The sequence below is a fragment of the Rhipicephalus sanguineus genome, unplaced genomic scaffold, assembly GCF_013339695.2.
Source record: "Rhipicephalus sanguineus isolate Rsan-2018 unplaced genomic scaffold, BIME_Rsan_1.4 Seq788, whole genome shotgun sequence".
NCBI lineage: Eukaryota > Metazoa > Arthropoda > Arachnida > Ixodida > Ixodidae > Rhipicephalus > Rhipicephalus sanguineus.
This window is the reverse complement of record NW_023615990.1, coordinates 39,555-54,722: the sequence shown is the minus strand read 5'-3', so window position 1 is coordinate 54,722 and position 15,168 is coordinate 39,555. Positions and strand designations below refer to the sequence as shown.

Sequence of the window (15,168 nt, the reverse complement as noted above, 5' to 3'; positions counted from 1 at the left end):
ATGACATTGAGCTGCTTCATTCTATGCGACAAATTTCATTCCAGTCGTGGTGGCCGCATGCTGATGCAAAATGCAGAAACCCCTGTATACATGCATTTACGAGTGCTTAAACGAACATCAGGTGTTAAAAATGACTCGGACGTTCCCCTGTGCAACACGCGTCCTGTCATATCGTGGTCTTGGTACGAAAAAGGAAACAACGTAATTCAAATTATAGATAAATGATGCATTTCAACGGATAGGTACCGGCCTTTATTTAAAGAGCTGTGGGCCACACTACCGTCCTGCACTGACCGTGGTCGCTTAGCGGCTAAAGTGTTTGCCTTGCTGAGCTCGAGGACGCGGGTTCGACTCCACATTTTCATGGGAGTCAAACGCAGAGAGACCCATTTACTTAGATTTAGGTGCACGTTAAAGAACACTATAGGTGGTCAAAACTAACCCAGAAGCCACCGCAGCGGCATGCCTTGTAATCATATCGCGGTTTTGGCAAGTTAAACTCCAGAATTGAATACCACCACCCTGCAGGGGCCATTAAATAGGGCTCCCTCACATTGTTTCGCTTCCCGAAAGAAAGCTTTCCGTGCAATGTATAAATCATATAAAGTGTCTTCTGCTGTGCTTGTTTCTAAATATAGAATCGCCTGACTGCTATTCACTCTATACAAAATGTCGTATCAGCGCTGCATATCATTCCTTCTTTTTCTTCTTTTTTCTTTTAGGTACGCAAGCGTCAACTCGCGCGTAGCCACCCGCTCTAGCTCCGCGATTTATCTGATCTCGTATCTCCCATTCACTTTTGCAGGCCAGCGTAAACCGCTACGCATTCAACTTATTCCACTACGCGTTCGCTCTCACCCCTAAAGCCTTCCCGAAGAAACAATTCTTCCGCGAACTGTCGGCACCGCACTAAGTTCCATCGCGAAAATTACCGCGAAACACAAAGCGGGCTGCGATATCAGAATCGCTCTGGACGGCGCCATTTTTCTTTATTCTCTCACACCCTTCCACGTGCAGCTACGTCTCTTCCTATTCTACTCGCCTATCTCTCTCTCTCCCTCCTCTCTTTCATCTGCTCTTCAAAACCGCGCTCCTTTCCAGCTCGGCTGCGTGCCTACTTACCCGAAAGAGGAGCCTGACCCTTCCCTTCCCCTCCACCAACTCCCCTCTCCTTCTTAACAATTCTCTCTTTCTCTCTCGCTCTGGTTGGCTTGCACGCTTTGCATATAAGCGCACGGTGCCATATTGTCTTCTTCCTTTGTTGCCGCCCGTCTGTTTCTGTCTGTTTTTTTTCGGCACCGGAGCGCGCCTTGCACGAATCTGCCCAGTTCCCAAGTCATTACTCTATAATCGCTGCGCCTTTTTGTCGACGCTGGGGCGTGTGGGGGGGGGGGGGGGGGGGGGAGGTTAACGCAGCCACGACTGTATCACCTCTCGTTTCTTCTCTTTCTTTATTTATTTCTATCCTTCTTGCCTTAATCTTCTCTCTCCCCCATTTTCCTTTGTTGCTCTCGAATTTGGCTGCGAAGCCGATTCGGTATAAAAGGTCCTTCCCGTGTTTTCGGTCAGTGGCCAGACGCGAGTACATACCGGCAACGCTACAGCTTCGCATCTCGTTGTGGATTTCGTGTTCCCAGTGCGGTGGTGCAGTTTGGTGTGCATTTAAGAGGCTCGAAATGAGGACTGTGGTGAGTAACGTCGGTTTGGTTTATAGACCCCCCCCCCCATCGATCGGCTATACAGTCGAACCCGGATATGTCGAATCTGAAAGGAATAAAAAAAATTTCTATGTATTGGTAATTCGACGTATAAAATATTTTTTGTGTCGACCATATACGCATTGGAATTTTACAACCGTTCGATATACACAATAATTCGTTATACGTGAGTTCGATATCTGCTGTTTTGATTGTACTGCATTCACAAGTGTAAACAAAACACAGTAGGATTTGTTATGCGGACGTCATCAACGATTGGCCAATGATTCGCTAATCGCTTTGTCGTGATTCGTTGAAAGTCAAGAAGGATCCGCTTAGCTATGACTGTTAGCAAGTCAGGAAGGATTAGTTGACGCTTCGGAACCCGCATGGGTTCCTTGTTTACATTTGCCCACAGTTTATGAGCAAGGAACTCCTACAGGTTCCGAAACGCCGACTAATTCATTTTGACCGAAACGGTGACCGCAATTTTCACTTGCTGCATGCTACCTTACCAAAGAAGCTTCCGCCGAGTTCTTCACTGTGTTGACCACGATTTCAATATCTTCCCGTAAGTTTAGGGAGACCAAGCGTTTCGGTTTTAACAGTCTATGTCACAAACTATGTCATTCGGGTCGTGGCGCAAAGCAGTATGTCGCTGGTTCAGTTCACATCAGTGGCGTTCGTATTAACGAATGGTGTGACACTCTCAGAGGGTAAAAGATTTCCTAGTAGAACATACAGCCGAATCAGAGGAAGCGAAAAGGTTGAAAATTTATCAGGCCCAATCATATGTTAGGTATATGCCCAATCACTCCAATTGGGCTTTTTCAAGTTTGACGAAATGAAATTAGAATAATCGATATCAGGAACAAACTGGAGACGGCTAGAGTAACCTATAAACGCGACGCTAAACTAAGGCGTAACGCATTGTTGAACTCGAGTATGAGGGTTCAATCACTGCTAGGGCGCGTGCATATGACTGACGGTGAAATGCAAGAAAAAAAGATCATGTACTTAGATTTAGGGGCGTATTAACGGACTCAATCTGGCCATATTCAAGCATGAAGCTGTCACTCATACGGCATGCCTCGTAATCAAATCGCAGTTTTAACGTGAGAGCCCTGCAGTTTAATAATAATAATAATAATAATAATATAATAATAATAATAATAATAATAATAATAATAATAATAATAATAATAATATAATAATAATAATAATAATAATAATAATAATGCTCATTTTTCATCAATACATTGATGAAGGACATCATTTAGTTTCTAATGCGCAGTAAAGACCCAAGTTACCGTTTCCACGGTGTGGGTACGCTGAAAGTAAGGTTCGTTCAATTAGTCCTGCACGAATACCGACCTCGAGTCTGTTATATAACGGAAAGGTTGGATGCTGTTTAACAGGCGCTCTTGGTATAACTTGATTGCCGTTGTAGCTCGATGCCAGTAGGCGATGGAAAGTCCACAATATTTGGCGAGGATTATTCGTATTGCCAGCTCGCACAAGCGTACGCTGACCCTTGCTAGGTTGAAAATTATTTTTATAGCAAGCCAACGCAACCCCAATAGAATTTGACTGAGCTCTTTGCGTGCACACAATATGCGTAAAAGTGTTCTGTCGGCGTTGCTCGCGCCGCTTTCAGTAACATTATCCGTAATATCACACACTTGTTGTATGTAACTTTTCTCTCCTTTATATTGCGTGATCAGTATGGTGGCTTTCGCGAGCCTCAACTTTTCAGGGAGGCTCTGACAGCGTTATAATTGCTCTCATTCTGCCATCTTTCCGATTTTTGTTTCCGTAGTGTACGTGTATGAGAGAATAACTTCAGCGCTAATATGCTTGAATAATGCCTTTTTTTTTTTTTGCTTCATGCGTGACAGTTCAATAGTCATGCGCGTAAGTTTTGGGACAAAACGTACAGCAGGCGTTCACAGATAGTTGTCCCGTCTTTCAACACACTGTTCTTCACTCTCAGTTCTAGCGCAGAGTCTTTCAATAAATGCATTTTCTTCTTACAATCAGTCAATGCCAAAGCAACAACAATTTCGCAGTTTTCGTACGCACGTGATTCACATCGCATAGGATAAAAACCGAAACGCGAGACGAGGCGACCGTAGCTTGGGACATGTACTGATCGCAGGAATGCGCGTTCAACGATTTTTCTTTTTTTCACGGAGAATTACTCGAATGTGACGTTATTAAGGATTCACCGAATGATCGGCGCTTCCTCGGATTGTTCGACGCCGAACACGGCGATATTCTACGCATCGCGAGAGGGTTTGCTCGCGTGCAAACACGCACCGAGCCATTTCCATTGAGTACCCAGCCTTCCATCAATTCTAATAACCCCCTTGTACCCGCGATCGAAGGCCATTAAAAAAGCGCTTCGCGCCACCTGTGAAGAAAAGAGGCACTGGACTGCAACTAATGGAGAGCGAGGAGCAATTAAGGACCCATAGTTCGTGCTTTGTAAGGCGTACACAAGAGTCAATGAAGCAGAAAGCGCAGGAAAACGCCGCACTAAGTTTCGCATAGCGGAGGTCGTAGATTCGAGAGTTCGGATCGATATAGGAGGCGAAAGGTTGGTCGCTCTATATCAACGTTTGCTTTCATCGCGACCCTTTCGTTGTTTATAATGGCTAGCGTGCACACGAAGCGTCTCGAGCTCGGCTCGGCGGCAACTCATTAGCCTGAGCCACCATCCTCGCGTTGCCCTTACGTACACAATGGTCAAGAATGCAAGACACCGTAAGTGCGGTGGTCTTTAGGGAGCCATTAGGGAGGTGTAATCGAGAGCAGTGTTCTTCACGACGTTGTTACGGCATTTCTTAGCGTTATCTAGTTAGCGAAGCCAGGTGGTAAAACCGTTCGAAGGATTTCCCTTGTTTATATTTTAACGCCTCGTAACGAGTATTAAAAGTAGCGAATAGTTAGTAAATTGTGCCTAGTATTGCGTCATCCTTTTAGTATATTCCATGTATGGCACAGTGTTTAATCAATTTCATACATTTCACGTCACTTTCATTTTTTAATTATCATATTATTTTACGCCAATTTAATGCACAGGATTTTAAGACTCTTCTACGGCTACCTTACACTGTCATTCATCGCGCACTATATCATGTCCTGGCGCTCTTTGGACATCCCTAACCCTTCTGCCACTAACCGCCATATACAGCGAAACCTTGGTGATACGATCACAGCTCATACAAATTTCGGGGTGATACGAATTTTTTGTTGGTCCCAGCCAAGGCCCACTGGCCTGCAGTGTAATGGAGTACGGTTGATGCGAACCGATTTTCACCCAGCGACGTTTGATACGAACGTACGCTACCGCAGAGGTACGAAGAGGTGCTGTCCGCGCTGTCGCGGAAGACGCGCCAAGCACGTGCGAGCGCGGGAACGCAAACGCGCACGGGGGCATGCGCGCCGCACCGCCAAATCGTCCGAATCACGTTGTAAGAAAAAAAAAGTCTCAGTTTCGCCGCAAGGGTGAAGCAATGAATGCTATAGCAAGAGAAGCAGCGCGTGATGGACGCGCTGCAACTACCGTGCGTCCATCACTACCCGGCAGCTACTAGACAGTTTTAATTTCACATGCGTAGGGACTTCTCATACGCAAACGTGAAAAGTACACGTAGTACGTTACGTGCACGACATCTGAAACGCTTTTAGCTACACGTACGCGACGCGCGGTGAGAGCTAGAATCACTAGAAAAAATTCCAGAGTATCGCATCTGTTTTCCGCGCGCCGCCGCCGACGCGATTGGCTTACTCGCATCACGTGACCTCTCGCCGCCATATCCCTTCCAAGCACATTGGGTGCAGGCGCGTTGAATGCAGAGCGTGGCCGGACATTTAACAGTACCGCGGTCCCTAGAAGTACTTCGTTGCTTTTTTAAACTCACCATGAAGATTCGCCAGACAGTAGCTCACCAGCAACCGAACGTTGCTGGTGAGCTAGAGCTACTCCGGGAATGTCCTATATTTCTGCATTCGATGTGGGAAACATTAACGTCAAAGAGCGTCGTTCTACGTGGCTGCCTAGTTGGCCGCGAAATGAATTCGCGATATTGAAAACTACATACCTTTCTATTTGCTCGGCTGTTTATATCTCTATCTGTTGGAAGATTGTGCATGCATTTCGAGTTATAAGCGTGTCAGGCACGAGAGCGAAATCAAAGATTTATTAAAATAATAACTATTTACTGGTATATCTTGAAGGGACTTGTGGCATGATCATTTGCCATTGCGCAAAACAGAAGCATTCCCAGGATTTGATCTCATTCGTGCGCGGCGCCATCTCTTGGCGGTAGCAATGGTGTCCTGCCATAACTGAATGGAAAATGGGCGAAAAAAAAATCATATCTCTTGAAAAAGGCAAGCAATCGAAAACGACTTGGGGTTCTATAAAGTAGAGATCTACTGGAACGTTTTGGTAAAGTTGCAGTATTGCACTACAAAGCGTGTGGCTTCTCAGGACAATTGAACACCACCCATTAGAAACACATGGGGCCCCATTGTAAAATTTTAAACACTCCGGGAAGCCACGCGGTTTGTGGTGCGACACTGTAATTTTAACAGTATGTTCAAATAAGTCTCTACATTATAGAACCAAGAGTCGTTTTTCACAACTAACTTTTTTCGTCAGATAGATTTTTTTTCGCCTATTTCCCATTCAATCACGGCAGGCCACCAAAGTCACGGACGAGAGATGGCGGTACGTGCATATGTCCCCTAATGTCCCCAAATCCTGCTCATGCGTGGAACTCTGTTGATAAGCTTGGTATAAGGCAATGTTATTAAGCATGTTTTTTTGGCAAAATAATGTTTCTAATGCTGCATTGCGCCGAGCGTACCCTTAAAATGCTGTTTAGTGGGTGAGAACAGGTCACAGCAAAAAAAAAAAAAAAAAAAAAGCCCGGCTTATTTCACGCGTTGAGGGAATCGATTTCATGCGAGCCCTAGGTCTATATATATATATATATATATATATATATATATGTGTGTGTGTGTGTGTTGCAGTAGCAAGTGTGTTAAAAATTTTCGGGATGTGCTCTTTCTGATCAAAATAACATAGAGCACTCTGCCGAGGAAGTTTTAATAAGGATGCATTATGAAAAAAAAGAAGTTGAAACTAAAAGCAGTGCAGAAACGGAACCCCAGCTGTTTATGCGCTGGCAACGCGAACCAAAAAAAAAAAAATGTTTGTCGGAACACAGCAAAATATTTGCAAACGCACTGCAACGTTGACAATATTAAGGAGACAAAAAATAGGAAATGAAACAATTAAGTAGTGATGTCAATCATTTTTGATGGCCTATTTTCTACGTATCTGCTAGGAAATGCAACGTATTCATAAAATAAGATGCACCTTACCTACCGCACGCCAATTTGCCCGTGCGTTCGGTTGCTGGTGTTCCGAACCGAGACATAAATACTTCATGCACAACTTCCACTTACCGTACACACACCACTTCTATTACACATAACACCCAGCTAAACAGCAAGCAAGCAAGCATGGGGCGTAAGCAAGGCATGCGTGAGTGATCAGTCGAAGGACGCACTGTAGAATGTTCTCGATCTTGTTCGATAATGTTCTCGAGTGCGCTATGAAGTGAACCTGAACCCCGACTGCAAAGCTAGCACGAACAGTCAAGATTCACCAAGTGTCGAAGTAAATGACATCTCGCACGAAGTCATCACGCTAATGCAACTGTCTGTACAGCTCCGGACCTAGCGAACACACCCGGCCGGAACACACCCGGCGATGAAGCCACGAAGAGGGTTCGCGAGCGCATGGCAACATTCGCCGCACGTTTCATTAGTTACACCGCTTACCACGCAGTCAATTCATAACTGTCGATGACTCAAAATCACTTCTGATATCCTGTTGAAGAAACACACACACATATTGCAGTTACGCCGAGCGTAACGCGGAATTGAGGCGCAAAGATCGGTCACTTCTCAACACACGCTACCAACGCGCCGAACGGTCTGGAAGGGAAATGGCCGCCGCCACCCAATGTTGCCCGCGTGCAGCGTACCTTTGCGGTACTCACTACCACGTAGCTCCATCTGCTGGGAATCATGAACACTGCGGCAGCTTGTTCGAGCGCCCGCGCGAGCAGACAGTGGAAGGGCAAGGTTCTCCCTGCGCAAATATTAGAAGAAGCGAGAGAGCTGGCCGACACCTTTAAGTGCGCCCGTCGCGCTCCTAGCACGATCTCGTTGGTAATGAAGAAACGCTTATAAGCGCCTGCCGTCTCGGAGGACTGCAAACGGTAAAGGGTGTGTATATAACGCTCGCCGTTAGCTACCTGAGGGATGTGCGCTTTGTGGAGTAGTGCTTAGCGCACCGCGCTGCGCCGTGAGAGCTTGCTGGTTCGATTCTGCGCTTCAGAAGCATTTTTCTGATTTATTTTTCTTTGGGATATTGATGTATATTGTCACGGGGTCGTGACGTGGACGAAGACCGCAGGCGACGTGTCCGAGATGAAATTCTATTTGGCCGAACTTGTGGCCGAGAAACGGAAAGGTATTTTACAGCAATACACACTGTATGCACTGATAGCGGCGCACAGAGCGTCGACCGTCGATCAACTGACAAGCGGTCAAGCTCGTCGGCTTTTATACAGGCGCTATCGAACTTCCAGCGATATCGCTGGTGGCGGCGTTATCTCTCGACAAAGCTAGAACATTCGCGTGCGGCGCGCAATCTTAACAAAACGATCTACTACAATCGCGAAGTTTCTCGAACACTGCTTCGCGGACAGCGTCGAGCGTTGGTAACCGTCCTTGCTGGTCAAACCCGAATACATCAAAATAAAAGAACAAGTGGGCGTGGCAATATGTACATACTTATACATATACGCAGCATGACGGCAGCGACTGCGACGGCAAAAACCAGCCGAGACTGTCCATATAATTGCTATCGCAATAAAACGTTTCTTACAGTCAGAATAAACCTTCAGAGACGCGTCACGGCCTCCGAGATTGTGTGCGCGAATCTTTGAGGCTCTTATGTGCCTCCGTGTGTCTTCGCGTTTGGATTACAGGGGACATTGGCGCCATAATTTGTTTTTCTAACGCGTCGACGCGGGCTGCTGTCGTTGTACTGTGTTTACACGTGCCTGCCTCGTGCATCAGACATCCTATGAAAGGTGGACGAGGACCGAAAGAAGGCGAGGACGGTCTTGGCGAAGGAGTCAGGCCTCACAACGTCAACATATATGCGCGACCGCTGAGGTCGCACTTGTGCGGGCACGGCCGTAAATCACCCAAAAACATCCCTATAACCTCCGCGATAACAAAATCGTAACACAGGACCGTGGTTCTGTAATTTTTTGGCCTTGGTCCATCGCGTCAAAGCGCTTCTTTTGTTACTTTCGCTGCAGTACTGCCCTGTCATGCAAAAACGCATACTAAAATTTTGAAGGGGCTACTGCTGTCGCGGGTCACAACGCACCTGGTTCATTAATTAAATACACGCGTAGGGGCCGTATATTTACGAGTGCTGGTATGATTGCTAACATCTAAAAACTTAACTGACAATCATTCAGGGTTCTTTCTGACGTTGCTGCGGCCCTGAAAAACAATAAATGAAAATGTACGCCAGCTTTACACGCTAATTTTCTATGCTTTCTGGTGATACGAATTTCGGATGATACGAATGTTTTTGGTGGTACCCATGAGATTCGTATCACCGAGGTTTCATTGTATCATCATCATCATCATCATAAATAGGTGTGCGGTCACGGACACAACTGGAGCTAAAGCGAGAACACAAACGCGGCGTAAAAAAACTTTTTGATGGATCGATGGTGGATGTTTCATGGCGCCTTTGTCCCTGACAGCACATACCAATCTATTTTCTGAACTGAATACGTACCAAATAGCTCTCTTTTGTGTTGTCCTCAGTGTTAAGCCAAGTGATGTTTGCGTACTAAATTGTGGTTGGTTGTGCTTACAGAGAAGGGGTAGAAAAAATGATAGCGTAGAGTATGTCAATGGCTGTACTTTGCTTCCTGATCTAGATAAATTCCCGCATTAAGAGCGATACTGGCTAACAGTGACAAATCTGTTTCGACAGATCGTAACAGCTGTTGTAGCCGTTCTGGCGACCCTTGCATCGGCCGGATATCTCGGTGGATACGGAGGCTACGGTGGTGGCTACGGATTGGGCCACGGCGGTGGCTACGGCGGTGGCTACGGATTGGGACACGGTGGTGGCTTCTCTTCGGCCGTCACGTACCAATTTGACAACCAAAAGGCGGCACCGCACTTCGGCGGTGGCTATGGTGGCGGATACGGCGGCTACGGTGGAGGCTACGGGGGAGGCTATGGTGGCGGCTACGGAGGTGGCTTGGGACACGGTGGATACGGGCTGGTCGTCGGCCTCGGCCACGGAGGATATGGTGGACATGGCTACGGGGGAGGACTCGGATACGGAGGACTGGGCTTCGGACACGGATACGGATTGAAGGGATAAGCGACGGATTTTGACTCATAGGTGAGAACAATGCTCGCTCGCTCGCTCGCTCGCTCGCACTCACTCACTCACTCACTCACTCACTCACTCACTCACTCACTCACTCACTCACTCACTCACTCACTCACTCACTCACTCACTCACTCACTCACTCACTCACTCACTCACTCACTCACTCACTCACTCACTCACTCACTCACTCACTCACTCACTTCCTTCTTCACTCACTAAAATTGTCGCTCAGTCAGTGGAGGGCACTATTTTCTCAATCGCAAGAGACCTCTAACAGTCAATCACTGTCCATCTGAATTGTTCGCTTCGGCAAAAAGGCTTGTATCTGAGGTCAAGTTTGTTGAGCAGTACCGTACTAGGCTGCTTTCTGTAAGGCTTACCGCAATATTTGCAGGATGTGAAGTATATGTCAGTAAGAAATAAAAAAAAAAAATCAGCACTGCGATGACCAGTCTCAACCAGACATTATGCGCAGAAAAGTGTCCAAAAACTAATAAACGATTTGTATAAAATTATTCAACACATAAGTTTAAGCATGTACCAAATTAGTGTGCTAGCGTAATAGACATTTTATAAATAAGCAGTTTACACATCTAACAGTAGGTAAAGTATTGGTTTATTATATTGAATGAATAATGAAGAAACGGCGGAAGTCAGGCAAAATGCAACGTTCCGATTCGGGGACCTGTCCTCCACAGGAGGAATACAAGTCGCCTTGACTGCACCATCCTAACGGCTTCTTCCTGACGCTTCCCATTGTAGCACAGGTGTGAACGTCGCTTGGAGGCTTTGTCTTCTTGTACGCCTATTTGTCATGCTTCGCACCGTAAAGAAATATTCTTGTACCATTGAAGACGTACCACATCGCGCTAGAAAAAATGTCCTCCAGGAAAGTTCATTGTTTCAAATCACGGCGTTTGTTCAGTGATTTCACATGCGCATTCTTTAAATGGGAAACAACCAAAAACGTGTATCTGCTTTAGCGCAGTTTGGGATGCCTACAGCTTGCTGGGACATATTTCTGTTCGGAGCCCTCATACTGTTTTCCTTTTATTTCCCAACAGCACTACATGTCCATTACATCATTGGCTTTCACTTACATATTCTTCATTTCTTGCCATTGACTGCACATTTTACCCTCGTTCCTTTTTCTCGCAGTATTGTGTATGCCCTTCCAATTTCACTAGCGCATTTTTCTCAGCCGCTGCAGCTGCGACAATGACGTCACATTGTCAGGTGTTTGCTCTGTCCTTTCGGCGCGATTCTCGTGAAGTACATAGCATTGTCTGCGGACGAATAGCAACGCAAACCGACGACGTACGTAGACTTTTGCCCCGCCGCGGTGGCTCAGTGTAATTAACATTACGTTGCTGAGCCAGAGGTCTCGTGTTCGACTCCCGACAGCGACGGCAGCGCTTCGGAGTCGTGCGCCAAAACATTCCTGCATAACCCTCTGGGCAGTTTCAACTTCAACTTTACTGTTCGTCTAGAACATACTGCAGTTTCATGACGTCAAACCAAGTAACTTCGCAATTTAAGGGCTATACCTTGCTATGTGGGCGCTTTTAGAGTGCTCTTAACCGTCAGGTAATCAGGCTTATTTGTTCTTCTGAGACTGCAGCACAGACGCCAACGGTTGATGGGCAGTCCTTCCTGCGCTCAAACTTGTTCGAAAAAGAAAAAATGCCCCCACCTCCCCGAAGGAAATCGTGAGGAAATGCGAATGCATTTCTTGCGCCGAGAGTACAGGGCGTAGTAATTTTAATGGCGTAAAGCTGGACACATCGACGCGCTCAAGTGTCTCCCTTTCGGGCGCCTCTTTCAACAAACGCTTCCTACGTGCGTTCGTAATCACCTCAGGGATGTTGCCACCGCCTTCAATGCAGCACAAACGCGTTTAGAACGCGCTGTTTTCAGGCTGTGCCAAGGTAGCGCAAACGCTACAAACGCGTTTCAAACGCACTGCATTGAGGCGGTGGCGCAGGGAGGACGGCGAGAGAAGCGAGAGAGCGAACGGCGAGAGAAGGAGCGCGCGCGCCCGCAGCTGTTGCTATGGGAGAGGGAGTGAGAGCGCAGAGGCGCGCGGACAACGCCGGATGCCTCACATAGCCCGACTTAGAAATGCATTCGCATTTAAAAAAGAAAGAAGGGAAAATACGCGCGTATAGCTGTGGTCTGCAGGCAATGACGTCTGCAGTGTTCTCAAGTACAAAGCGGCCGGGAACACTGCACATGCCGAACAGAAGCCCCTGGTCATTGAAATTCACAATCTAAAACGTCTAATATGGTAAATAACAAAAAGCATTGTGTGCATTGTTCAGTCACCTAATGCCAAACTGCAAATATATATTACGGACATGCCTATTCACTGTTTTACAGCTGCTTACTTCACTGATTTAACATGGGCCTTCCTTGAAATCCGAAAGGAGAAAATGTATTTCGTATCCTACCCTACAATCCACACTTCTACATACATTAATGAAACGCTAAGTATCCCACTCAGCAGAACCTTTAAAACTGGTCTCTGTGACTTTTTTTTCGCTGTAGAAATTGGCGAATTTTATACCTGTCACTGGCGTTGCCAGGCGGGGGGAGGCAGGGGCGTAGCCAGGGGGGGCTTGGGGGTTTCAACCCCCCCCCCTCCGAAATTTTTCAGTTTTGCTTGCGTATATATACATGCGCACATACAAACGCACTCACGAACATACATAAAGTATGGTTGAACCTCCCCCCCCCCCCCCGAAAAATATTTGTAGCTACGCCCCTGGGGGGGGGGGGGGTACTGGGGGTGCTACAGACCATCCGAAATTTTTCAGTGTTGCATGTTTATATTACACGCATACATACAAACGTGCATAAAGGGTGCTTAAACTCCCTCCCGGCCTCCCGAAAAAAAATTCTGCCTAGGCTACTTAGGTATATGTGTGTTTATACAGAAATCTTGAAAGTGTTCGTCGGTATTCACGTGCGCTGCGAATCTAATAAAATTGCGATGCTCAAAACTAGCTGCATTGCATCATCTGCATGTACACATTGTTGTTAAATTCATTGGCTTTGCTTCGGTTGCTTCAGTGCTTGATTTATGGCTGTCCTCTTCACAGAAAGAAAACTTGGGGCCAACGCACCTTCTGCACTGCAACTTCTGTAAATTATTGCCTGCTCTTTTTTGAAATGACCTGTCACCTCCCACCACGAGTCATGTGTTGTGCGTCATTCGATTGTATAAAAGTTCTAAAATAAAAGTACACGTAGAAAAGTCTTTTTTTTTTTCTTGCTCTCTTGTGCTCATATGTGCCCTGTTTTCGGCATGACGCGATGATAAATTGACGAAGAAAGAATGTCGCTGTGTCCTACGCTTCGTCGAAAAGACAAATCCTACTGTGGAAACGTCGGATTCAGCGGCGTTCTCCGTTCAAGAATTTCTCGCCACTTCAAGACCCCGTCTTCCTCCAAACCTCGGTCTCGTTTAAGTTCTCTTCGTGGAATTTCAGCAGTGTCGCTCAATTTAGGCTGTAACGTCGGCGACTAACACCTGTGTCACAAGGGCACTCTTGAAAGGCCGTCGAGTCGATGGCCATCCAAAACGCCGCAGCTCCATCGACGCAGTGTAGTTGTCACGCTGCTACGTGGCAGTTTTGAACGGCCGTGGAATGGTTCGGGCGTTTCTCGCAGAAATTGTGTGGCGTTGCGGATCTTTATTTCCGTTCTCATGTCACCGAAAGTTCAATACAAATCCAGTTAGAAGCACTAATATGTGTGTTATTTGTGCTTAAACATCTCAATAATATTTTTATACGTGTTTATGAATACATATTTACTATTAAAGCTGTTCAGCAGCTAAACTGTGGCGGACGTGCAGGATGAAGACAAGCACGTCGCTGTTGTCGAGAGTGTCTGCAGTACGCACATTTCAAGCGCTATGAATGCTTTAATAAAGCATTCATAGCGCTCAAATATACGGCCTTCAAAGCATACTTGTTATATTCCTTTTTTCAAATCGTGAGTACGAGCACACTGCGAACGAGAGGACACGTTCGCGCTGTTTCCGCTTCCGTTGTTCGATGACTATCGAAGTTTCGTTAGAGTTGTCGGGTGCTCCGTTGGCTCGATAGACTACCGACTCAACGGCCTTCGAAACGTCCCGTGTAGCACCTCGTGCTTGACCATTGAGTCAATAGACTATCGGTTGGAAAACCTTCCAAACACCCGTGTTACACGGACATAATTCCTCAATGGGTACGTTGGCACTGAGCTCTTCATGGAAGCTTGTAGCAGCCCTCAAGCGAGGCTCCCATTTTGCTTTATCCACTGCCAGAATGAAACTTTAGATGTGTTTGAGCGCTCACGGGCAGACCGTCTGTGTTTCGTACGATCAGGTGACCACTTGTCTTGTTAAGCTGTCAAAATACAATAGCGTAACTTTCGACTACGACGAAGCAGTTTATTGTTACTATACGATGTATATGTTCTTTGAGTTGTCTACAGCTTTTCAAAATGTGCACAGGTAGTGTCAAAAGCTTTTGAGATGCGGTATGCGAGAAAAACGAGTCCAAATAGTGGCTTGTTGGGCTAGCTGGTTCAACATCCTGCGTAGGGGAGCGCAGAAGCTGTTCAGAAGAGAGTGCAGAGGATTGGAAAGACGTTGCCAGTTGCAAGTGAGCGTCTTTCCTGTCCTGTGCACTTTCTTCAGAAGCTCTTCTGCATTCAGACAGGCAGACATCTCTAGCCTTTCACTAAAGTGTTTATCTCTCTCTTCTGCATTCGAATGCGCTACAAGAGAAAAACGAGAGTACATGTTTAGCCTGTACATAATAATCTAATAATTTCCGGGGTTTACCGCGCCAAAACAATGATATGACTATGAGTCAAGCCGTAGTGGAGTTTTCCGAAAATTTTGACCACCTGGGGATGGGCCCCTATATCTAAGTATGCGGGCTTCTAGCGTTTTCG

General features: G+C 46.4%; 1 long non-coding RNA gene across 1 annotated transcript; it reads left to right on the top strand.

Annotated features, from left to right (window-relative positions):
* Positions 1-9,799: 9,799 nt before the first annotated feature.
* On the top strand, positions 9,800-13,473 carry LOC119378342 (uncharacterized). Its single transcript, XR_007414748.1, has 3 exons — positions 9,800-9,943; positions 10,043-10,227; positions 13,320-13,473. It is a non-coding gene; the product is annotated as an uncharacterized LOC119378342 (long non-coding RNA).
* Positions 13,474-15,168: the final 1,695 nt, after the last annotated feature.